Here is a 25,148-nt window from a genome sequence, read left to right as displayed (position 1 = left end):
ATCAGACAGCAATCTTACAATACACCTTATAATACATAGGGGGTGACGCACCAGTGAGTTCATAGATCATCCGTGGTACCTGATAGAAATGTGTGCCTCCGGCTTCCACGAAGCTCCGTCCTGAGGCATCATGCCGCCGATGAGATGTCAGATCGCGCCGCCTCCGTCACCAGCGCAACTGAGGCAACCTCCATTCCTCTCTCGTGCAGGTGAGCCGATAGGTCCGGCCCCCCCGCTGCTGCATGTCGACCTACTCTCTGCCAGGCCGGGGAGCGCGATCGACGTCTTGATGGGGCACCCCCCTCTCTGGGGGGCGTGGTGGTGTCATCTAGGCCAACGAGCTCCCTGGCCACTGATAACGACCTGACCTGGACAAGTCTGTTTTGCCAACGAAAGATAAGACGAAAAGGGTGGCCCCAGGAGTAGGCCATATTCTGATCTCGTAGGAATGCGATCACTGGACGGAAGTCTCTCTGTTTCTGCAGCGTCGAAGCAGCCAGATCTTGAAAAAGCTGAGGACGGGGGTCTCGAAATTGCTGGGGGTTAATTCCTCGTGCCTTCCTAAGTGTGCGCTCCTTCAGCTGGAAGTCATGGACACAGACCAATATGTCAGGGGGTGGTGCTCTCTGGCCTCGCGGCAAGCCCACCCTGTGGACCCTGTCCATACGAATTTCCTTGAGGTCGTCTTCCGCCAAAATCTGTAGGAAGAGGGCTTCCACATAGCCTCGCAATTCCCCCCCCTCTCCTTCCCAGGGCACCGCTCGGATCCTGATATTGTTTTGGCGCGACCTGTTTTCCTGGTCCTCGGCATGGGCCTGGAGGTCCAGATTCTGCTCCGATAGTCTAAGCACTTCCTGCTGGAGCTGGTGCACATCACCCGCTAGCCCCAGGTAATTTTCCTCCAAGGTCGCCACCCTCTCTCCGATGCCGTCCACATCTCTCCTCATCTCCCGCAGATCCGATGCCAGCTGGGAGCGAAGCTCCAAGATGTCCTCCTTGATGGCTGTAAAGAGCTCAACCATAAAGACCTTGGTGGCGGGTGCGTCATTGTCTCCACGCGGTGGCGATTTGCTGGGTCCAGGGGACGATGCAGGCGGCGGGCCCTTTGGCGCTCCATCCTTGCCTGGTTTGTCCTTACAGGGTCTGGTCATCATACCTCCAGTCCAGAGGTCCACCCGGATACAGGAGAAGGAGCCTGAACACCCCCTACACAGCGCACACCGGGAGTGTAAATCAGGTGTCCGCATTCAAGTTGTTGCTGCGCTGCCCGTACCCCTGTAGCCCTGTAGCTGGGATCTCGTGGCGGGTACTCACTCAGGTGCACTCGTCGTCGGGGCCCGGAATCCAAAGCTCCCCTGTCCGCCGCTACCGGAAGGGCCCAAAAGGTGCAGGTCCATCAGGTTGCAGAACCCGGCCGCCACTGTCCACCACACCGAACCACACTGCCAGCTATGGGTGGCAACTCCGGGTAAAGGCCCCCAGGTCGGTACCGTCCGCCGCAGCCGCCGCTCCTTCCTTCGGGCAGTCAGTGGTAGGGCCAGGCCCTCCGAAATAGTCCAGGCACCGACACCAGGGCAGCCCTATGCCAGGCACAGGCCACTCTGCTCTCCCGTCATTGGCCGATCCCCCAATGACCGATCTTCCTCCGGCCAGATAGGACCTTGTGGGCCCTCTGCAAGCCCGCATAACACCGCTACACCGCCACCGGCCGGCCCCGGTGCCAAAAGTGGGTGGTGATGGACGGAGCATGAGAACCATTCAAACACTCACACCCAGTCAAAAGATCTGGGTTTGATCCATCACCGTTCTTTAGCCCACTCTGCCACCCCAGTTCAGACATGGCTATATGCAAATCAGTCTGACCCTGTGCCTCATGGGAACAGTCCAGCCCGAACTGCCAAGCCATGCCTTCCCTGTACCGGAAACAAGCTTCCGAGGACCGGTTTCTGGCATTCCAGCCGTCTTCAGCCCGGCTTGCTTGAATCCAGCGGCAAAGTGAGCAAGGGACTCACGTCTGAGCATACCCTGCCACACTTATGGCGGCCAAAGCGAGACAAAAGGGGGTGGTGATGGACGGAGCATCAGAACCAATCAAACACTCACACCCAGTTAAAAGATCTGGGTTTGATCCATCACCGTTCTTTAGCCCACTCTGCCACCCCAGTTCAGACATGGCTATATGCAAATCAGTCTGACCCTGTGCCTCATGGGAACAGTCCAGCCCGAACTGCCAAGCCATGCCTTCCCTGGACCGGAAACAAGCTTCCGAGGACCGGTTTCTGGCATTCCAGCCGTCTTCAGCCCGGCTTGCTTGAATCCAGTGGCAAAGTGAGCAAGGGACTCACGTCTGACCATACCCTGCCACACTTACGGCGGCCAAAGCGGTACAAAAGGGGGTGGTGATGGACGGAGCATCAGAACCAATCAAACACTCACACCCAGTCAAAAGATCTGGGTTTGATCCATTACCATTCTTTAGCCCACTCTGCCACCCCAGTTCAGACATGGCTATATGCAAATCAGTCTGACCCTGTGCCTCATGGGAACAGTCCAGCCCGAACTGCCAAGCCATGCCTTCCCTGGACCGGAAACAAGCTTCCGAGGTCCGGTTTCTGGCATTCCAGCCGTCTTCAGCCCGGCTTGCTACAATCCAGTGGCAAAGTGAGCAAGAGACTCACGTCTGAGCATACCCTGCCACACTTATGGCGGCCAAAGCGAGACAAAAGGGGGTGGTTATGGACGGAGCATCAGAACCAATCAAACACTCACACCCAGTCAAAAGATCTGGGTTTGATCCATCACCGTTCTTTAGCCCACTCTGCCACCCCAGTTCAGACATGGCTATATGCAAATCAGTCTGACCATGTGCCTCATGGGAACAGTCCAGCCCGAACTGCCAAGCCATGCCTTCCCTGGACCGGAAACAAGCTTACGAGGACCGGTTTCTGGCATTCCAGCCGTCTTCAGCCCGGCTTGCTTGAATCCAGTGGCAAAGTGAGTAAGGGACTCACGTCTGAGCATACCCTGCCACACTTATGGCGGCCAAAGCGGTACAAAAGGGGGTGGTGATGGACGGAGCATCAGAACCAATCAAACACTCACACCCAGTCAAAAGATCTGGGTTTGATCCATCACCGTTCTTTAGCCTACTCTGCCATTCCAGTTCAGACATGGCTATATGCAAATCAGTCTGACCCTGTTCCTCATGGGAACAGTCCAGCCCGAACTGCTAAGCCATGCCTTCCCTGGAACAGAAACAAGCTTCTGAGGACCGGTTTCTGGCATTCCAGCCGTCTTCAGGCCAGCTTGCTTGAATCCAGTGGCAAAATGAGCAAGGGACTCACGTCTGAGCATACCCCGCCACACTTATGGCTGCCAAAGCGGTACAAAAGGGGGTGGTGATGGACGGAGCATCAGAACCAATCAAACACTCACACCCAGTCACAAGATCTGGGTTTGATCCATCACCGTTCTTTAGCCCACTCTGCCACCCCAGTTCAGACATGGCTACATGCAAATCAGTCAGACCCTGTGCCTCATGGGAACAGTCCTGCCCGAACTGGCAAGCCATGCCTTCCCTGGACCAGAAACAAGCTTCCGAGGACCAGTTTCTGGCATTCCAGCCGTCTTCAGCCCGGCTTGCTTGAATCCAGTGGCAAAGTGTGCAAGGGACTCACATCTGAGCATACCCTGCCACACTTATGGCGGCCAAAGCGGTACAAAAGGGGGTGGTGATGGACGGAGCATCAGAACCAATCAAACACTCACACCCAGTCTAAAGATCTGGGTTTGATCCATCACCGTTCTTTAGCCCACTCTGCCACCCCAGTTCAGACATGGCTATATGCAAATCAGACTGACCCTGTGCCTCATGGGAACAGTCCAGACCGAACTGCCAAGCCATGCCTTCCCTGGACCGGAAACAAGCTTCTGAGGACCAGTTTCTGGCATTCCAGACGTCTTCAGCCCGGCTTGCTTGAATCCAGTGGCAAAGTGAGCAAGGGACTCACGTCTGAGCATACCCTGCCACACTTATGGCGGCCAAAGCGGTACAAAAGGGGGTGGTGATAGACGGAGCATCAGAACCAATCAAACACTCACACCCGGTCAAAAGATCTGGGTTTGATCCATCACCGTTCTTTAGCCCACTCTGCCACCCCAGTTCAGACATGGCAATATGCAAATCAGTCTGACCCTGTGCCTCATGGGAACAGTCCAGCCCAAACTGCCAAGCCGCGTAGTTGTGGCCTCACCGGTGCCCGAGGTCCTCCGAACCAATTGGGGACTCCACGAAGCTCCTTACGTTCCTCTAGAGACAGGGCCCCTGCAAAGCCGATCCGGAATTGGCCTGATCTCCGGGCTCTGCACCACACCAGGGGGCCCGCGAGCCCCGGCTCCGGCCGAAGTGCGAGGCTGTTTCACAGCAAGGGGCCCCGAGCTGTCCGTGCGCAGTCTCCGGCTGCCCGAACCCCGTCGTCGCGGCCAGTTCGGGCGCGGGAGGCAGAAGCAGGCCGATCGGGTAGAAGCAACAGCCGCCGCCGAGCCAGGCCACTTCCCGCTCTTCCGCGGATCGTCAGTTCTCTCGTTCCAGGAGGCTGAAAAATCACACCACTCGCTCCCCGTGGGCAACGGGCATCGGCAGGCACAGGATCGATCCTGATGTCGGCCCCAGGAGGCAGCTTCTCAATGCTGGGCAATTCGTGGCGCCGGAGGGACACAAAGGTACGTCTCACTCCGTCACCATCTTGGCCACGCCCCCTTTGGTTTTGTTTTAACTGCGATTTGCATGTTTTATTATTTATCCTGTGGAAGACTAAATTGCTCATTCCACCCCATACAGTCCTGATCTCTAATTTGCCCTGATCTGACACTTGATCATTTTTCCCACACCTAGCAACTCTCAACACCCACTTACCATATTTGAACCTTAGAATCCTTATTGTCATCCTATCTGAGGAGATCTGAAACTGTCTGTTTGAATAGTACTTCTTTTATTTGTCATGGGATCAATTTAGCTTTGATAACATGTCTTATTTGGAGTGCTAATTGCTTATCATTGGCTTGTGCAGCAAAGCAGCTCATTCAGCAGAGCTTCATAATTTTGGCAAACATACAGAAGCCGATTTAGGTGCCGGTCGGAATGCCTCCAACCGCTAGTCGGAGGTTTTCCGAATGCTGTCTGAGGCTTTCCGATCGACACAGTCGGTCTGTGGTCCAACAACCCGATTATGATGTTGACGTTTGAAATGTAAACCAGCCAGTCATTGTGACTTGGTTCCAACCGGCTGTCGGCATCTTCTTGCTGGTCGGAACTGCACCGTAATCCCCTAAGGACAGTGTTTCCACCGTCGGGATTACGATGTCGATTTCCCAAAACTTTTCCGTGCTGGCCTATCCGACACAGAGAGGATGTTGCTTTCGTGGCCTACAGTTGGTGGGGCCTGCCACAGGATGCAGGGTTTTACACGCACACACCCATTTCTCTCACAGCCGTGACACAAGCTCCCATAGAAAAAAGTGAGCATGCAATCGAACAGTGTTCTGTCGCAACGTAATCAGGCAGTCGGAACCTCCGACCGGAGTTCGGCCGTTCCCGAGACTGTCAGTCAGAGGCAACTTCAACCAACATTGTGATAAACCCCACTACGTGGAATGATGCTCCATGTGGCCTGTTAAGAAGAACTTCAGCTGGGCATGCTTACCTAATTCCCTCGCCCCTATATATCCTCAATGCTTTGGGCAAGCTTTTCTTTGATACAACTATCATTCAATGCTTCGGAGCTTATTTGGTATAATAGATAGTTCATCCCTGATATCTTTCAATGGCACTATAATCACCTGTCACCAGTTGTGCATTGGGCATAGGAGCAGTTCCAAGGTACACAGTATAGTAAATGATGTGAGTCTGCTCCTACAACTCCCCTTACTCGAAATATCCTACCCATGATTAGACTCTCTATAATTTGAAGTAGGTAGGTTTTACCCATTGTACTGAATCTGTGATTTTTGATCTCATGCTATTGTCACTCCCCGTTTGTCATATGTCAAGCCTTTCCCCTAAATCGACTCAAAAGGGTACTTTGGTCTTAATGTCACGGTCAATCGATTTAAGTATATCATTTTTTCACCTTTTTACAATTATATTGAATTCTAAAATAGTTCTTATTGTGTTTCATTGTATTTTATTATGCTTAATTCTTATTATTTGTGTTATTGTGACTTTTATTTTAAATTAATTTTAAATAATGCTATGTTAATGTATACTTTCTTTTGGCTCATTGAGTAAGTAGGGTGTTTGATGCATAGCTTAAAAATATCTATTTATGAATTAATTGATATCTGTAATTGTTTACTTTTCACATGTTCAATAAGATTTTAAATTATTTAATACATTGTAATTTCGGGTTGTGGCGATTATTTGGGAATTTGATCGGTAGTGTTAAAGCAAAATATTTTCAAATTGATAAGCATTGACTAATGTTGCTATTATGCAATTTTTTTTATTTCATTTTTATCTACACACTTAATTATTTCAAATGTATGTAATAATGTAGATATATTTTTGGGTAACTAATATTGTATTTATTTTTATGGAAAGCATTGTGTACTTGGGTGGGTATTGCTATTTTTAAGGTGCTTATAATTTGTATGACTTTTTAAATATTTTCCTATTTGACTATTTGACACATCAGTTAGCGACAGCTTTTAGGTGATAGCGAGCGGTTTGGGGCCCGCTTTGCATGTCAGTGACATTTATCGCTAATGACATGCAAAGTGGGCATTCCCAACCTGTTAGCGACTGAAAGCAGTCGCTAACATCGCTATTGCCTATTATCAATGCAGGCGTAACGATTAAAAAATGTGCGTTGAGCGCGAATATCGCTGAAAACTAACGCCTGCTCAAACCACTTCTTAACCTGTAGATCCAACGGGAGTTGGATATTTAGGTTAAGACCCTATTGGTATTAATTTCTGAATATCTCTGGATTCCCAGTGATATTCACGCATTTCGCCGCTATCGCCGGATATTTTGTCGCATTGGTGATACATTTTGCTAATAGCACGTTATCTCTGCGATAAAATCTGGTGATGTACAGCGATAAAAATAATTTGCTAAGCCTATTTAGCAATAAATATCGCTAGTTGTTGATAATATGCCCCTGAGTTTTTATTAAAAAAAAAATGTTGATAACATTTTATAAAAAAAAGAGTAAGAATATTTTTCTAATACAAATAATTTTTGTATTTCACCAGTATTGAGACCACTTGTTAAACATGAGGTATTTGATTGTATTATATTTGCAACCCTGGTGAAGTCTTTTTGAAGGTGAAACGCGTTGGGTGCGCTTGTATGAAATTGAACATTAAAAAAAGATTTTGGCTTCGACACTGAAGAATCAATATTAAAATAATAATAATCCACATTTGTAAAGCGTGAACAATCACCCGTAAGGGTCTCTAGGCGCTGGGGGCTGTCGGGAAGATTAAGCAAGCTATTGCCCAGAGTCACATGGTGCTGGGCTAATCTGTCGTCGGAGCCGGGGATCGAACCGTGATCCCCAGATTCCAGCGTCAGTAGCCGTGGCACCACACATCTCCCTTGAGGGACAGTGAAGACTAAAGAATTTTTGTTTCTTTTCCCTTACTTTCTTATGATTGTTGCCTCTCTATTTTGATTGCATACTTAAGTAGATGAACTGCAATTAAGGTATAACCCAACATAAAAGCACAAAATAATTCAAAACAACATTCTATCACATAAACCAAACACAGTAACAAAACACAGAGCATTACAAAATAAAACAGCAACACGGTCCCGATAAAAATGAAACTAACAAGATACAATACAAACCAAAGAAGTGTATCAAAACAGCACCACAGAGAAACTGCACTACAATAACACAATAAACTACCAACAAAAAACACAATCTTACAAAAATGTAATTGAATTGTGTTGAAGTGTTGTGTAGCCCGGTATTTGTGTGTTATTTTCTACTTTGTGTTTGATTTGTGGTAGATTGTATTTCTGATATGTTTTAGTGTGTTGTGTAGTGATATTTGATTTGTGAATGTGGTGTTGTATTGTTTTAAGATGCACCGTTCTGTGTTTTGTTATGTTTTAGTGGTGTGTTCTGCTGCTTGTTGTGTCATTTGTTTTATAGTGTTGTTATATGTTAAACTCATAATATATTTTCCTGTGTTTTGCTATCAGATGGTTTTGATGTGAAATGATGTTGTGTTGTTATTGTGATATGTTTATGTTTTCTGTTAATTTGTTGTGCAGATTGTTTGCATGAGTGGAATGCTGTGTTGATTGTTTTCACTATTTTCTTGATTTCTTGAGAGCTGGTGAAGTAAATCTTGCCCGTCCTCACCATATCCAAAAGAGCATCAGAAGCAGATGCAGATGGAGAAGGAAGAACCAGAAGGACAACCTCCTGAGATTCATGAAAAATGTAATTGCCTTTTGAATAAAGTGAGGACCCAATTTTAATATAACTCTATCCTCACATACACTAAAGTACTGAGTATTACAACACAAGACGGACAATTCCCCCAATCTTCTGACAGTAACAATGTCAAACAAAAACACCACCTTGAGACAGAAAGATTTAAGGGATACACCAATTAGAGGCTAGAAAAGAGGACCCTACAAAGGCTTTCAAAAACAAAATCTCTGATTTTAGGTCAACAATTCAAAATCTTTAAACAGTCCAGACACTCATTCTTCCACCTAAGAAATAGAGTGGAAGAGGAACAATCTTTGTCAAAACTCTCCAGTAAGAATTGTAAAATGGTCTCGGGGGAACAAAGAACAGGTGAACAACCCTTCTCTTTACACCACCTAGAGAAAGAGACCAAGGGATGACTATAAGATCTCCTTGCAAACAATCTTCTATATGCCTAAATAAACTCTGAGACTGGCTGAGACATTACTAAACTACTAAGCTGCTCCCTCTCAACCTACAAGACACTAGACTCAACCTCTGGAGGGATAATGGTGGTAACTGAGAAGGAGCTACCATGTCAATTAGCAGGGGAAATCAGCGTCCCTGGGCAGTGGCCGCACAATGAAAGTGGTGGGTTGGGAGAGAGGGGAGAGGATGATATGGAGCATTGAAGGAAAAAATAATATGTTTAAAAACAGTGCCTCTCGCTGCCCCAATACCCCCCAGGGCAGTCCCCCCCACCCAATCCAGGCGTTGCCTCATCCTATGAGAGCAGCACCAGTATTGGTCTGAGTGGTCTGGTCTGCCACTCAGACACTGCTTGGGAGACTGTGGCTTTTCTGCAACCCAGCTGTGAACACAGTTAGGTTAGATAAATAGAAGTGCGCACATCTGTTTGGCCGGCCTAAGACAGCCGGTCAAACGAGCATGCGCACTTCTCATGCCCACCACTCATGCCTGTCATGGGCCCGCCCCGCACGCACCATCAGCCAAAAACCGTCACAGAAAAATAAAATTATATTATTGTTTTATTATAAAAAAAAATTCTGTGACTGTCTCTGACCACTGGGTGATGCTCCTCCACCATTACAGAGGAAGTGCCCCTGTCTCTGGGGCAAAAAGGGACAAACAAGAATCACCTCAGCTCTGTCTCTCTAACTCCTTGCCAGGAGACAAGAAATTAGTGAAATTGGAAGGAATACAAACAACAGGATCTCGAGGATCGCTGAATCTGGAAAAATACTTGGGCAGAAGATATGTCATATATATTGTTCAACGACATATATATATATTTATATATATATATATATTCACTGAAAAAACCATAGGTTATAGACCATATATAGTTCGGAATTAGCATTTAAAAAACCTTATTTTACTCACACAAAACCATTGAAATTCCATATATAGTTAGTTGCACTAACTATATATCGCGCACCCGCAATCCACTGCTGATGTTGTCACATATTACATCATTCATGACATGGTCAGTGACATCACTGATGACATCACTGATGACATCTCAAATGACATCACTGATGACATCACTGATGACAACATCCAGTGACTGTATGTTTCTGTAAAGTTAAAATATGTCTTACATATTGAAGAATGAGTGGAAGTATAAGTGTCTGGACGAAGGATTTAGTAGGTGCATGACTGAATGTATGAGTGAGTGATTAAATGTGTCTCACTGAGTGCATGGGTTAGTGACTAAACTGTCTTAATTTGTGCATCATTATGTCTGTTGTTCTGTAAACTGCTGCATGTGTTGATCAGTAGCTATATGAGTAACTATATGGGTTATTGATTGATTGTCCAAGTATTTGTAAGGGAGACTGAGTGTGTGTGTGGCTGGCTGGGAGGTGTGTGACTCTGTGCAGATCAATGTGTACTTGTATCAATGATTGTATAAGAGAGTAAGTATGTGTTAGTATATGTTTGAAAATGTAAGGTGCTCTATGTTTAACTGTATAGATTAGAAAATGGAAGTGTGATTGATTCTTTACAGGACTGACTAGGTGTGTGAGTAACTCCATGGATGAGTGGCAGAGTGTGAGTGTCTGTATAGGTGTATGAGTGCATATGATAGTGTTGTAAAGATGAGTGATTGTATGTATGAATGATTGTATGGGTGAATGAGTGAATGTGTGTGTAGACGTAGGAATCAGTGAGTGCGTATGTAGTAACTAGTATTGGTGTGTCAATGGTTTCAAAAATTATACTCTGTATTTAACACTGGGTGTAACAGAGGTTATATTAAAATGTGAGGAGATGCATTGTATTGTGACATGAATGATATCATCAGTGATGTGGTCATTGATGTCAAATGAGATGTCATCAGTGATGTCATCAGTGATGTCATTTGAGATGTCATCAGTGATGTCATCAGTGATGTCACTGACCATGTCATGAATGATGTAATATGTGACATCATCAGCAGTGGATTGCGGGTGCGTGATATATAGTTAGTGCAACTAACTATATATGGAATTTCAATGGTTTTGTGTGAGTAAAATAAGGTTTTTTAAATGCTAATTCCTAACTATATATGGTCTATAACCTATGGTTTTTTCAGTGAATTTTCAAGGTTTTGTAAATGCTAATTCCTAACTATATATGGTCTATAACCTATGGTTTTTTCAGTGAATTTCAATGGTTTTTTAATAGCAAATATCAAAAGCTTTTTTGTGGAAAATGACTAAAATGAGGTATACATAAGCGGCGTTCATTTATGTTCACCACAGCCACTGTTGAAAGTAAAGTGAAAGTCGCGAAACAGTGGCCACGCCATCTAGTCCCTTTTAGGCCCCATCATGCACGTAAGTGACAGCCACTTTGTGTGTCATGGCCTCTCTGCCCACTGCCAATAGCCTATGATCGTTCGGAATTGGTTCTCTTTGGGTGATTCTCTATTCACAAATAAGCACAGAGTCGCAATACTCTGTTTAGTCTTTGCGGATAGTGAAGGATAGGTAGTGCAGACTTTTGTCCCCTTTGTAACCCGTCATGCCTATCTCTGCCCCGTTTGTTGGTAGTTGGTTCAACCCGGACCGTTTATTAGAGGTAGATCATCCGACTCCACCGGAGGACACCCCTAATAAAAAGGACATATATATAAAATGCGGACTAGCCGCTGTATCGTGCTAGCAAACTATAACATAAAAATCGTTAGAAAAAACAAAAGGAATCGAGCAAAATCAGTAGGCCACTGATGGGATCACTTTTTGACCTCGCTAAAATAGAAACATTAGGAACAACCCCTCATGAGAAATATGAAACTAGTGATAGGAACCGAGCTCGACGCCATGATGTCTGCAAGACAGCTCGGCTCCGCCGCACACCTCGCCCAAAATAACGACAAACCCTATGCAAATATTATAAATATATACAACACACCAGCAAAGTAACAGGGTAAAACGTTTTATTAAATAACTATTTACATGGCAGCCTGCTGCAACATCGATCCAAATGCATGACGCTGTTCCTGTCCCTCCTTGTGCAGCAGGTCCGCGGCTACGCCCATCCGGAAGACGAGGCCCCCGGCACGTATAGGGCGGGGTCTTGCTGGCAGCCATCGGCCGAAGAGGTCGTTGGGTGGATGGCCCGGAAGCACCACGGCCACGATGTTGTTGTACTGGCCTTCCCATTTGTCTACCCTGAGGTGGCATCCAGCGAGCCACGGGTGGGGGGGGTGAATGCCTTGCTGATGACCCCCCCCTCTTATTGCCTGGTCCGACCATCACATATACCTGCGCCAGGACACGGCGTGGGGTGCACTGGGAGGGAGAGGCGGCGCTAACGAGCCTCCCCCACCTCCCCAGGTGGAGGTTCCTCAGCTGCACCCCAGCGCTGAGTTGCGCCCGCTCTTGCGGCACAGTGCCTCGCTCGGCCAGCTGAGTCTCACCCGCTCTTGCGGCACAGTGCCTCACTCGGCCGGTTGAGTTTCGCCTGCTCTTGCGGCTACAGCGTCTCACCCGCCATCCGGCTGAATTGCACCCACTCTTGCGGTAAAGCGACAGGCGGCTGCCACGGAGCTCACGAAATGGCGGTCGGCTCCACTGACTTGGGCCTGGCCTGCAAGGATGGCTCTGGGCAACCCTGGAACTCGGACGCTTGACTGCTAGGGCATGGGCCCCATTCCCGAAAGCGTCCCCTCAGCCTTGAAGATTCTACAAGAGTCACCGGGGCCTCCGACTCCCGCAGGCTTCCGGTGGGGAGCGACTGCCATGATTGCTCGCGGAATGTCCACGACGTAGCCACGGGATGGTGGTGCTCTCATGCTGACGCCAGCTTCAATCTGAAACATCCAGAAACACTGTAGACTACCAATTCGATCAGTTCCGGTGGAGCCCCAACGTGACCCGGTAGGGAAGAACTTGCCCTCCCCTCTTTGACTGATGGTTCTTGTTGCCTGTCCCTTCTGTTGTCATTTAACGGAACTTTTTGGACTGCTGAAAGGGGTTCTGGTCCGACCGCTGGTTGGTGGAGACATTTTGACTATATTCTGAACCTGCCCGGCCTCGCCCAAAATGGCGCCGGTATAAATGAGACTCACAACTCCTTGATGTGTACTGGTTGCTCAGCCTTGATATCACGAGATATGTATGCAGTTTTGGAGCACATGGCGGGCGGGGACGGGTACTGATTGAACATTTGGACATCCCTATTGATATTAAGTTCTGATGTATTATTGATTACTGTACTATTGAAAGTTCGAATTAACGTTACTCATGGTACTTGCCCGCAAATGTATATCTAGATAATTTCATTGTAACTGGTCCTGTCGTACTTTGATTATAAAATTAACGTCCACCGATTCCGCAACTGTTAGACACCTTAATTCCTGCAACCTAATGGCCCGCCCATTACGTTTTTCTACAGTGTAAATGTCCCCTCATCATATACGATTCCAGTTTGCTCCGTGTCCGGCCCACGTGGTTGTAGGCCCGTATTTGTATACTGACATTTTTGCAATAAAGAGTTTTCGAAGGAAGTATGGAATCAGCGTCATAACAATCGTCTAGGTTGGTAGGGTTTTTGAATAATGGCTGTTATTCCCAAACAATAGAAGACAGATAATGCAGACCCTTTGCCTGAATTTTGGATTGATTGAAATTTGTATCCGTCACACCTGCCCTTTTTCCAGAATTGTTAGAAAATGGTCGACCGTAGCTTAAGGTATCTGCCGAATGTAAGGTGTGGTATTTTGTCCCATAAAATAAGACTAATTGAGAAACAAATACACGAAGAGGGAACTCGAATTTAGAGACAAACAAAATGAAAATTTTTTGGGCATCATAAGAAGGGGAGGATATGTTACACAGAAAAATAATGCGAAAGGGATAGCCAAGATCTGTTGTATCCCACGTTCCTGCAGCTAGTCTGATACATGGTAAGTAGAAGCTTTTTCGTGTTTGCGCGCGCTGACATGCTCTGAATGCTGTATCCCCCCCTTTCTTTTCTCCTCTGTAGGTTACATCGGAGTTCCGACTGAAGAATGGAGTGGACATGGACCGCACCGTGCTCCATGTAGGGAAAGACATAGACAAGCGCTGTGAGATATTGCATGGAGTGCAGACCATCACTGGGAACGTGAAAAATTGTATGGTGTGACTGTGCGTACGTGCCCTGATTGTATGGTATGAATGTGTATGTATTCCATATGCCCAGGTCGTTGGAGAGAACGTCTTTTGTATGACTGAAATGCTGGTCTACCGATCAAGGGGATGGGGAAAAAAAGCCCGAATATGGTAACTCCTCGTCTGAAGAAACAACTCTCCCTCAGTCCAGGAGTTGGGGATATTGGCATGTTTTAGATTCACCACATAAAAAAAATAAGAGGTGTACCACTGAACGCCCGACCGATACCCCTCCTCTGTCCCGGTTTTTGATCACCGCCTGCCCAGAGGTTGGAAGGCTCCACCGTTAGTATACGCACGACTGGACTAATGTCCGACCGGAAAAAGAGGAGTAAGTATTTTTTTGAAATGAGGCCTCCAACAAAATTGCCCAGAAAGGGAGGGGAGTGAAAAGTCCGACCCCCCCCCCCAAAAGAATTAATCAGTAGGCCACTGACGGGATCTCTTTTTGACCTCGCTAAAATAGAAACATTAGGAACAACCCCTCATGAGAAATATGAAACTAGTGAGAGGAACCGAGCTCGACGCCATGATGGCTGCAAGACAGCTTGGCTCCGCCGCCCACCCCGCCCAAAATAATGACAAACCCTATGCAAATATTATAAATATATACAACACACCAGCAAAGTAACAGGGTAAAACGTTTTATTAAATAACTATTTACATGGCAGCCTGCTGCAACATCGATCCATATGCATGACGCTGTTCCTGTCCCTCCTTCCTTAAAGTAGCAATGCTGGGCTACTTTGGGCTACTTTTTAGTAGGATGTGGGCTTTAGAAAGTCTACAAAGGCCATCACCCGGCGAGGTAGCGGCCTAGGGGTGGAGGACCATTGTGCAAATAGCCCGGGGGCGACACCACGCGCCAAGGCTCGTCCCCAATACACCCAGAGATGATGTCCAGCAAGTTGTGTGGGGGGATGCCTTGCTGATGCCGCCACCCCCCCCACCTTCTTGTTGCCTGATCCGGCCAGCTCAATCGATCGTGCATGAGACTCTTAAACCCAGGGTCGTAGGCCCGGCCATCTTAGTGATGTTTAATGCATGCCGCCGTTCCCGGGATTTCTCCCCGACTACTCTGCGGCCTACGAGATGGAGAGGCCGGGGCGTTGACTAGGCAGGGCCTCCGGCCGCAACCACAGCGCCAACGATCGCTGCTGACGGAGGGGAGCCTTGCCAGTGAGAGCCACTGATCTGAAGAACCGCTGCCTGCGGTGCCTCCCTGAGCCGCTTGACGGAGGCCCCCGAGGGGCGGTGTGGTGGCGCGGACTCGGAGGGGGCGCTTGGCTCCTGCCCCCTCCCCAAGTCTTGTTGCCCTGGTGTGGCCTGAGATCGCCCCCGACATAGGCGGCCGGCTCCCGGGGTCCGGCGGGACTTTTAGCCTTTTGTTGACTCTTCCATTCTGGACCCTGTCCCACAATCCGTTTACCTGGGGACACGTCCTGCGGTGCCCTCGCAATGTGGCCTGGTCCCTGAATGTGTGCGGGGGGACGGTGTTGATTGGATCAAGATGGCGGCTGGTGCCCTTCTTCATGGCTCACGTCCGGACCGGGCGCCTGTTCCAGGCCCCCGAGGGGCGGTGTGGTGGCGCGGACTCGGAGGGGGCGCTTGGCTCCTGCCCCCTCCCCAAGTCTTGTTGCCCTGGTGTAGCCTGAGATCGCCCCCGACATAGGCGGCCGGCTCCCGGGGTCCGGCGGGACTTTTAGCCTTTTGGTGACTCTTCCATTCTGGACCTTATCCCACAATCCGTTTGACCTGAAGACACGTCCTGCGGTGCCCTCGCAATGCGGCCTGGTCCCTGAATGTGTGCGGGGGGACGGTATTGATTGGATCAAGATGGCGGCTTCACACAAAGCTGACTCAAGTGTTGCTGCTGATGCTATGCAGACAAAAACTGGTTTTCAGTTTGTACATTCTTCAGGATTTTTCCATCCAAGGCTGGTTGAGAGTTTGTAGAACGATGGCTTCAGATTTTCAACATACTACTCTTCAACATTCTTCATAAATGTAAGAATGTGAGACTCACTAGGAGAACGGCCGTTTATCTTTCCTTTCAAAATGCAGCCAACAATATTTTCTGTATGGAAGACACCATCTTGTAGCATAAAGGGCTGCGTCAAGGGTGGTATTGCCCAGAATGTCTTGTTTTCAAGTGCTCGTAATGACGAAGCCAGGACTGTGGCAGAGCGTCCAAAATCTACAAAAAACACCACTGCCAACTCTTCAATAACTTCCATCACCCAGCACCGCATTTCCAAAGAAACAGCATAGCAAGCTTTCGTGGCCTTTAGAGTTTTCGGAAGCAGTTTCCCAAGACCATCACTGCAGCCATTGCAATCCAACAGAGGAACTTTTTCCAAGATCGGCATATTAACAGGGCTGCTGGTGTAATTGGAGCTCTTGCAGCCATTCAACTTAATTGAAGATTTCACAATGACAGACCGCCCACTGAACTTCGTGCCATGACATTTACTTATAACATTCTGCTGGGTCTTCGCCGAACTGAAGTCTACAAATGCAAAGCATTTCATTCCGCTTTGACATTTCTTGACATGTAGTGGGTTGAAGTCTTTAAAGAGGTCCACAATTTGCTCCTCAGTCACATCACTTGAAAGGTTCCCCAAGCCAGGCAGGTCCCACACCACTTGAAAGGACCTGCCTGGCCTCGACCAAAATGGCGCCAGTATGGGAGCGACTTGCAACTCCTTATGACGTTATAGTTACTTAGCCTTGACGTTATGGGGGATGTATGCGGTCTTTGTGCACATGGCGGGCGGGAAAGGGTACTGACTGGGCATACGGACAACCCTATTGATGTCGGTTTTTCATTATTGATTATTGTATTATTAAAGCTTCGAAGTAATGTTACCCATGATTCTCGCCCTTGGTGTGCGTATGGACGATTTTATTGTAACTGATCCTGTTATACTTTCGAATAAAAAAATCAACCTTCACTGATCCTGCAACCGTTTGTCACGTTTATTTTTTTCAATTAAATGGCTCGCTTGTTACATACTCCTATACCCCTGGCTTTTGACCCTTTCCTACGCGCGGTCTGTACTACCGCCCTCGGGCGATCTATGTAATGAACAGACTACCATTGCCGAGACACAAGGGAATGCATCTCAGAGAGATAAGTCAAGTATGTGGTAGATAAAAACATTTTCGTGTTTATGCACGCTGATGTGCTTTGAACGCTGCCCCCCTCCCTCTTTTCTTTTTCTGCAGGTTACATTGGAATTTCAGCTAAAGTATGGAGAAGTCCTAAACCGCACCGTGTTCCACGCGAGGAAAAATAGGCTAGCTCTGTGAGACGGTACATTATATGTACGAGCTATCTCTGGGAGCGTGAAAGATTGTATGGTATGAATGTGCGCATGGGCCCTGATTTGTACGGTAGGAATGCGTATGTGTGGCGCACGACTGGGTCAATAAAAGAATGCTTTTTGTATGACTGAGGCGTTGATTGAACGGTTAATGGAATGAGAAAAATAAGCCCGAACATGGTATCCGCATGTGAAGGACGAAAAAGAATATAGCACTTTCCTTACTTAGGAACGACTCTCTCTGGAGCTAGTGAATGGGAGAGTAGCCTACACCAGAAACTTGAAGGGTTATTTCAGTACGACGAACCCGACCCCAACCGATATTCCAAATGTACACCCAAAATAATGCGCACCAGTAAGTCAATTTATGTGCTGACTAAATAAGAGAAGTTAGCTCGGCTCCGCCGCCCACCCCGCCCAAAATAACGACAAACCCTATGCAAATATTATAAATATATACAACACACCAGCAAAGTAACAGGGTAAAACGTTTTATTAAATAACTATTTACATGGCAGCCTGCTGCAACATCGATCCAAATGCATGACGCTGTTCCTGTCGAGGTAGCATAGGTGGCGGCCTAGGGGTGGAGGACCGTTGTGCAAATAGCCCGGGGGCGACACCACGCGCCAAGGCCCGTCCCCGCGGTCAGCTGCAGCAGGGCGACCCTTAGCGTTTCACTCCCCGGTCAGCTGCACCATGACTGCCATTGGCGTTCCACTCGGTTGGATGGCCGGGGACCCGCTCCGGTGGCCGGGGTGAAGAGCGGCTGTTGCTGCGGAACGCTCAAAATGGCGGCCGACTCCCCGGATTTGGGCCTGGTCCACTAGAACGACTCAGGACTACCCTGGAACTCGAATGCTTGCCTGCTGAGGCATGATCCCCACTCTTGAAGACGTTCTCTCATTTTTAAAGGTTCTACGAGAGTTGTTGGCCCTCGACTCCCACGGGCTTCTGATGGGGGCAACCGCCACTGTTGCTCGACTATCCCCCATGGATATACCGCTGCCACGGGTGTCCGCCGCCTTATCCACATCTGGTGCCGTGAGGGAGGCTGATTCAGTGCATCGGCGGAGGGATACGCCTGCTGTCCCGCTCTCCGGAAGTGGCCACAACATTGTCACAGGATGGTAGTGCTCTCATGCTGACGCCAGTTTTTGTCCGAATTACTAAGAGACACTGTAGACTGCCAACTTGATCAGCTCCGGTGGGACCTCAGCGTGACCCGGTAGGGAAGATTTTGCCTCCCTCGCCTTTGAGTCATGGTTCATGCTGCCTGTTCTTTCTGTTGGCGCTAACGAACTTTTTGAACTGCCGAAAGGGATTCTGGTCCTGCCGCTACTTATTGGAGACATTGAACTATACTCTGAACCTGCCTGGCCTCGACCAAAATGGCGCCAGTATGGGAGCGACTTGCAACTCCTTATGACGTTCTAGTTACTTAGCCTTGACGTTATGGGGGATGTATGCGGTCTTTGTGCACATGGCGGGCGGGGAAGGGTACTGACTGGGCATACGGACAACTCTATTGATGTCGATTTTTCATTATTGATTATTGTATTAATAAAGCTTCGAAGTAATGTTACCCATTATACTCGCCCATGGTGTGCGTATGGACGATTTTATTGTAACTGATCCTGTTATACTTTCGAATAAAAAATCAACCTTCACTGATCCTGCAACCGTTTGTCACGTTTATTTTTTTCAATTAAATGGCTCGCTTGTTACATACTCCTATACCCCTGGCTTTTGACCCTTTCCTACGCGCGGTCTGTACTACCGCCCTCGGGCGATCTATGTAATGAACAGACTACCATTGCCAAAACACAAGGGAATGCATCTCAGAGAGATAAGTCAAGTACGTGGTAGATAAAAACATGTTCGTGTTTATGCACGCTGATGTGCTTTGAACGCTGCCCCCCCCTCATCATTTAGATTACCACCGCCCATTGCACAAAAGCGTACCGGGCGCTCCCCACGAAAAAAACCATTTTAAAGCCTCCACATCAAACGGCAAAGTTATTAGACATAGAATTTTCAAAAATCCCATAGATTTGCCAGTAGGTATATATAGTTAGGATTTTTTCTCTATGGGATTTTTGAAAATTCTATGTCTAATAACTTTGGCGTTTGTGGACGGAATTGGCTGAAATTTTCAGGAAAATGTAACATTTTGTTTCTGAGCAGCCACTGAAAATTGGGGGGGGGGGGTCGTCAAGGGGGGGCCGAGAAAAAAGGGGGGTCCCAAAACGCGTTTTTCCCATGTTAATTTCCATAGGGCGGTTGGCCTCACTTTTAGCCCGAATGGCTGAATGGATTTGCACGAAACTTGGCAAAATTGTAGGGACTGTTAGCCCGATGTGCCTTTGCTAGGTCTCAAGATATGTGCTCCAGTGGATTTTGAGAAATTAACGTTCAAAAAAATATATATATCTGTAAGCGCGCTCCGGGCAGCGCCCCGGTTCGTGTACTTGACGCGTAACGGAACTTCGCGAAGCGAAGCTGATTGGCTCTCCGGTGTCTGTCAACATTCTAAACAGTCCGGAGCGGCCGCCATCTTGTCTCTCGGTAGGATCGAGAGACAAGAGGAGGCCAAAAGAAAGGGGGAAATGACCATAAGGGGGCATAGTAGATCCTTCCTGACCCCCTAGGTTTGATGTGGAGGCTTTAAAAGGGCCCCGCGGGGCAAAAAATAAATAAATTTTGTTTTTGTTTTTTTTGCGTGGGTAGCGCCCGGTACGCGCACCGGGAAGCGGTCCGGGGAGCGTACTATAAGGAAAAAAGTATGATAGACTATGATATTTAGAAATATTGTATGTTTATTGATTGTTCTTTTTGTTGTTTTTTTTTTTTTATTTAAGTAGCAGTATTAATGATTATTAAATATAAATGTATTTTTGAAATTGTGCACAGTATACTATAAGTCTGACTTTACTTTATAATCAATTTGGTACTAGTTTATGAATTACATATAAAAATGATTAAAGACTCAAACAATTTTTAAATATTAAATATAATTTTATTTTTCTGATTCTTTTTCAAAATTTAATAGAACGTCTAACATTTGACTGTCCGATATGTCCTCCTGTTGAGTGAACATAACTTCCCACATTTGACCGTCATCATAATGAAGTAAATGATCCACAGATTCTACACATTGTAGAAGTTCATGGTCTCGTGATTCATCCATGAATTCCAAGTCAATGGGTTCAATTATTTCCTCATTATTCATGTCTAGGACAATTTCAAAGGAAACGTTCTGTTCTCCTTGCATTTTTGTGCTGAATTTGAATAAAAAATAAATATATCAGTAGAGATAGGGCACTGTTGGGTTTAAGTTCAGACAGGTAGTTTTGAGGCATGAAGTAGTACTATTAAAAAGTGCCTGTGAGAAAGCCTATGTAAATTCATAATAATACCACAGAAACCCAAATCAATCCATAATTATAATAAACAAGCCTTTCTCAATGTCTAACTCTTACAGAGGGATAGTATATAACTATCTGAAAATGTTTTCAAATTTATAAAATAATATCTTACCTTTTAAAAACAAGTTTAAGTTGTGAGTGAAAATGATCTTGCAATGTAGTTCAGGAAGTAGTAGTCAAAATGGCTGTGTTTCTCTCTCTTTTTTTTATATATATTCAGGTACATAACCAATCAAATGTCAGGTAAAAAAGTAGAAAATGAAAGTAACATTTTAATTGGTTGTCAATTCCAACACTTCAGATGTGTTTTGTGAAGTAATTTACCTCAGGGTATTTAGAGAGGTCTACAGGCTAAATGGCTAAATGGAATTCCAACCAAATGTGTGAAAATGGTAGGGATTAATATGTAGTATGAGCTAATCTATATTTGGTGAAAGTGTCTCCAGGGTTTCTTCTGTAAATTACTTTCCCACCTTTTTTAATGGAGCGCTTTCCGGTGAGCGCCCCGGTACGCGAACCGGCAGCGTTACGGGAGTCCACCATTTTGTGTTTCGGTCGAATAAAGATACAAGATGGAGGGCAAATAATGTTCAGAATGGGTAGAAGGGGGCACGGTAGACGTATTTTGACCCCCTAGGTTTTCTGAGGGTGGCTGAGGAGGCCCATATGTGTGAAAAAAAATCATTTTTTTAAAAAAGTTCGCGCGGTTAGCTTCCGGTTCGCGTACCGGGTAGCGCTCCGGGGAGCGTACTTTGTTGAAAATTAGTGAAAAAAGTTAGAGTAAAATAATAATTGTGAGTGATCAGATGTAGGTTAGCTCTGAGAAGAGCTTTTGGGTTTATGGTACATTTAGGTACTTATAAGTAGGTACCAATGCACATTTTTAAATTCTGAATGAAAACTCTGTTCCCTTCATCTGAGAAGTGAACTCCATCTCCTCTGTAGATATCTTGCATGTAGTAACGTAAGTTATTGTTGTAGATGGAGCCCATTCCATGGTCTCTCATGTAAGCTGAAACAGATTTGTTTACATGCTTCCTCGATTTCTCAATTTGTGGACAAAATTGGTTCGACCACCTCCATTTCTGTCTTTGGCATATATTTGAATATACCAAGGCAGTTTGAGGAAAAAGTGCCATCAATTGCTCAAAGGTGTCCTTTAAAAGCATTTCCAGACCTACCCCAGTCAAAGTGCCCAAGTCATTTCCTCCACAGTGCACAATTAACAGGTCAGGTTTAGGCAAATGCATAAAGGTTTTCACCAATGGTATCAATTGGTGACATTTTAATCCTCTGTGGCCAAACCACTTAATTTCCACATCTTGTAAATTGAGGTTAGGTAAATTTCTGTTATCAGCATACCTCTGAGCCCAGTAGATGTAACTATGTCCAACAATCCAGACAGAAAACATGGTGAGAGGAGGTCCTGCTGCAGTCAGATGAAGTGTGGCAATGAAATGGGAGTTGAAAAAATAAGAGTTGAAAATGAAAAAAACTGTGGAGTTTCTGTGTTAATGAAGCAGTAGCAGTGATTGGTGGATTTTGATTGCTGAAAACAGAAGGTTAGGGTGCATGTATGAGTTCTTTGAAAGATGTAATTTGAATGGTCAAAAAAAAATCATTTTATGAAAGATTGCACTGGATACGCAGGTGTACTGAGAGTTCAGAGTTCAATTGAAACATTGTTGTGTGAACTTGCAAACATGAGAGGTCTTTCAGGAGGTGGTTGCTATGCAAAAAAGGCAGAAAGGGCAGAGGGGGGAAGGGTGTTGATTTGAAAAAAGTGAGGGAAGAGTTTTGATTGGGTGACATGAGAGATATGTGTGATGAATTACAGGTTTTCTGTGCTTTTTATGGCTGCAGACTCTGGAGTGCATACCTTTTGCTCTGCTAAAGACAATTTGGTGTGTTTCTGAGACTGTTTTGAAACTCATAAAGTATTTGCTAAGGTGAGAAAAGATTCATTTAATTTAGATAGAGAATAGTATGGTTTAGGGAGAACATTATGAAGAAAGTTGTGTATTTAAAATTTTGATTTGTGTCAAGTGTTTTACAAATAGATTTTGTTTCTTTGTGTTACATAGCCGTTAAAAGTGACGCTAAAATAGTGCAAGGGTCTTACAAAAATGCTTTCATGTGTCTTAGGGTATTTTAACTAACTTCCCCATGAATGTATGAATATAATTGCTTTACAAGTTGTGTTTAAAAACGTTTTTTGAAATCAATTAGGTTTCTTGATATGTACTGCTAGAGCTTCATAGGTTGCTTGGGGCATATTTATAAGGCCTTTGTGTCTCTCTGATGTTATTTTTCCCATTTTAATTTAAGACCTTTCCCTGTGGTGCAAGGTCCTTGTAAATACGCCCCCATCTGTGCTTGGCAAATTTAGATCTTGATTATTTGACTTACATAGCCATGTTAAAAGTGATCTAAAAATGGAGCAAGGGCTTAAAAAAAACGATTTCATGTGTCTTAGGGCATTTTAAGTCACTTCCCCTTGAATGTAGGTATATAATTTATTTGGATGATGTGTTTAAAAACGATTTTTGAAATCAATTAGGTTTCTTGATATGTACTGCTAGAGCTTCATAGGTTGCTTGGGGCATATTTATAAGGCCTTTGTGTCTCTCTGATGTTATTTTTCCCATTTTAATTTAAGACCTTTCCCTGTGGTGCAAGGTCCTTGTAAATACGCCCCCATCTGTGCTTGGCAAATTTAGATCTTGATTATTTGACTTACATAGCCATGTTAAAAGTGATCTAAAAATGGAGCAAGGGCTTAAAAAAAACGCTTTCATGTGTCTTAGGGCATTTTAAGTCACTTCCCGATGAATGTAGGTATATAATTTATTTAGATGATGTGTTTTAAAACGATTTTTGAAATCAATTAGGTTTCTTGATATGTAATGCTAGAGCTTCATAGGTTGCTTGGGGCATATTTATAAGGCCTTTGAGTCTCTCTGATGTTATTTTTCCCATTTTAATTTAAGACCTTTCCCTGTGGTGCAAGGTCCTTGTAAATACGCCCCATGTGTGCTTGGCAAATTTAGATTTTGATTATTTGACTTACATAGCCATGTTCCATACAGTTCTTACCTTCTGCGTAGTCTTTGATATGCTAGACTCCATCTGCACTATGAGATACCTAAGCAAAGGAAACACAGGTGATGTGATTGTGAAATGAGGAAAAGAAACTACACATTTTTCAATTACATCACATGTGTTTCCTAAGTTTACGAATGACATTGTGCAGATGAGGTTTAGGTCTGTCCACGGACACAGAAAAGGTCTGGCCTTTTTCAAGAGTGAAGTGGACATGACTTACTCATTGGTAGGCCTTCACATGTATTATCTCGTCTGTACTCTTCAAAAAGCGTAAATTTCATCTGCAACCCTGAGTAGGCCTCACCTCAAACAAACCTCTGGATAGGCCACACTTTATCGTCATCCTGAATCAATCATTTAAAATGTTAGGGACAGATTTATGATAGGTGTAAGCTTATTTTGCGTCACTGTGCGTGACTTTTGTGACGCAGCGGCGGTGCAAAAGATTTGCTATGTGGCGACATATTTACAACTTGATGCATCTAGGCAGATGTGTCATGCTGTAAAGTCCAGTGCCACATGAAACCGATGCAGCAGTGATGCAAAACATGCACCATGTTGCAAGACAGGCCTCATTTCATCTCCAACAAGATAAGAAGCTGAATCTTCTGTAAATGTCAAAATTGTTGTATACACTGCTCAACTTATGTGTACTCTTTGATATGCTAGAGTGCATCTGCACTATGAGATACCTAAGCAAAGGAAACACAGGTGATGTGATTGTGAAATGAGGAAAAGAAACTCCACATTTTTCAATTACATCACCTGTGTTTCCTAAGTTTACGAATGACATTGTGCAGATGAGGTTTAGGCCTGTCCACGGACACAGAAGAGGTCTGGCCTTTGTTCAAGATTGAAGTGGACATGACTTACTTCATTGGTAGGCTTTCACATGTATTATCTCCTCTGTACTCTTCAACAAGCGTAAATTTCATCTGCAACCCTGAGTGGGCCTCACCTTAAACAAACCTCTGGATAGGCCACACCTTATCGTCATCCTGAATCAATCATTTAAAATGTTAGGGACAGATTTATGATAGGTGTATGCCTCTTTTGCGTCACTGTGCGTCACTTTTGTGACGCAGCGGCGGTGCAAAAGATTTGCTATGTGGTGACATATTTACAACTTGATGCATCTAGGCAGATGTGTCATGCTGTAAAGTCCCGTGCCACATGAAACCGATGCAGCAGTGATGC

The sequence above is a fragment of the Lissotriton helveticus genome, chromosome 3_1, assembly GCF_964261635.1.
Source record: "Lissotriton helveticus chromosome 3_1, aLisHel1.1, whole genome shotgun sequence".
NCBI lineage: Eukaryota > Metazoa > Chordata > Amphibia > Caudata > Salamandridae > Lissotriton > Lissotriton helveticus.
This window is presented reverse-complemented; position numbering follows the sequence as displayed.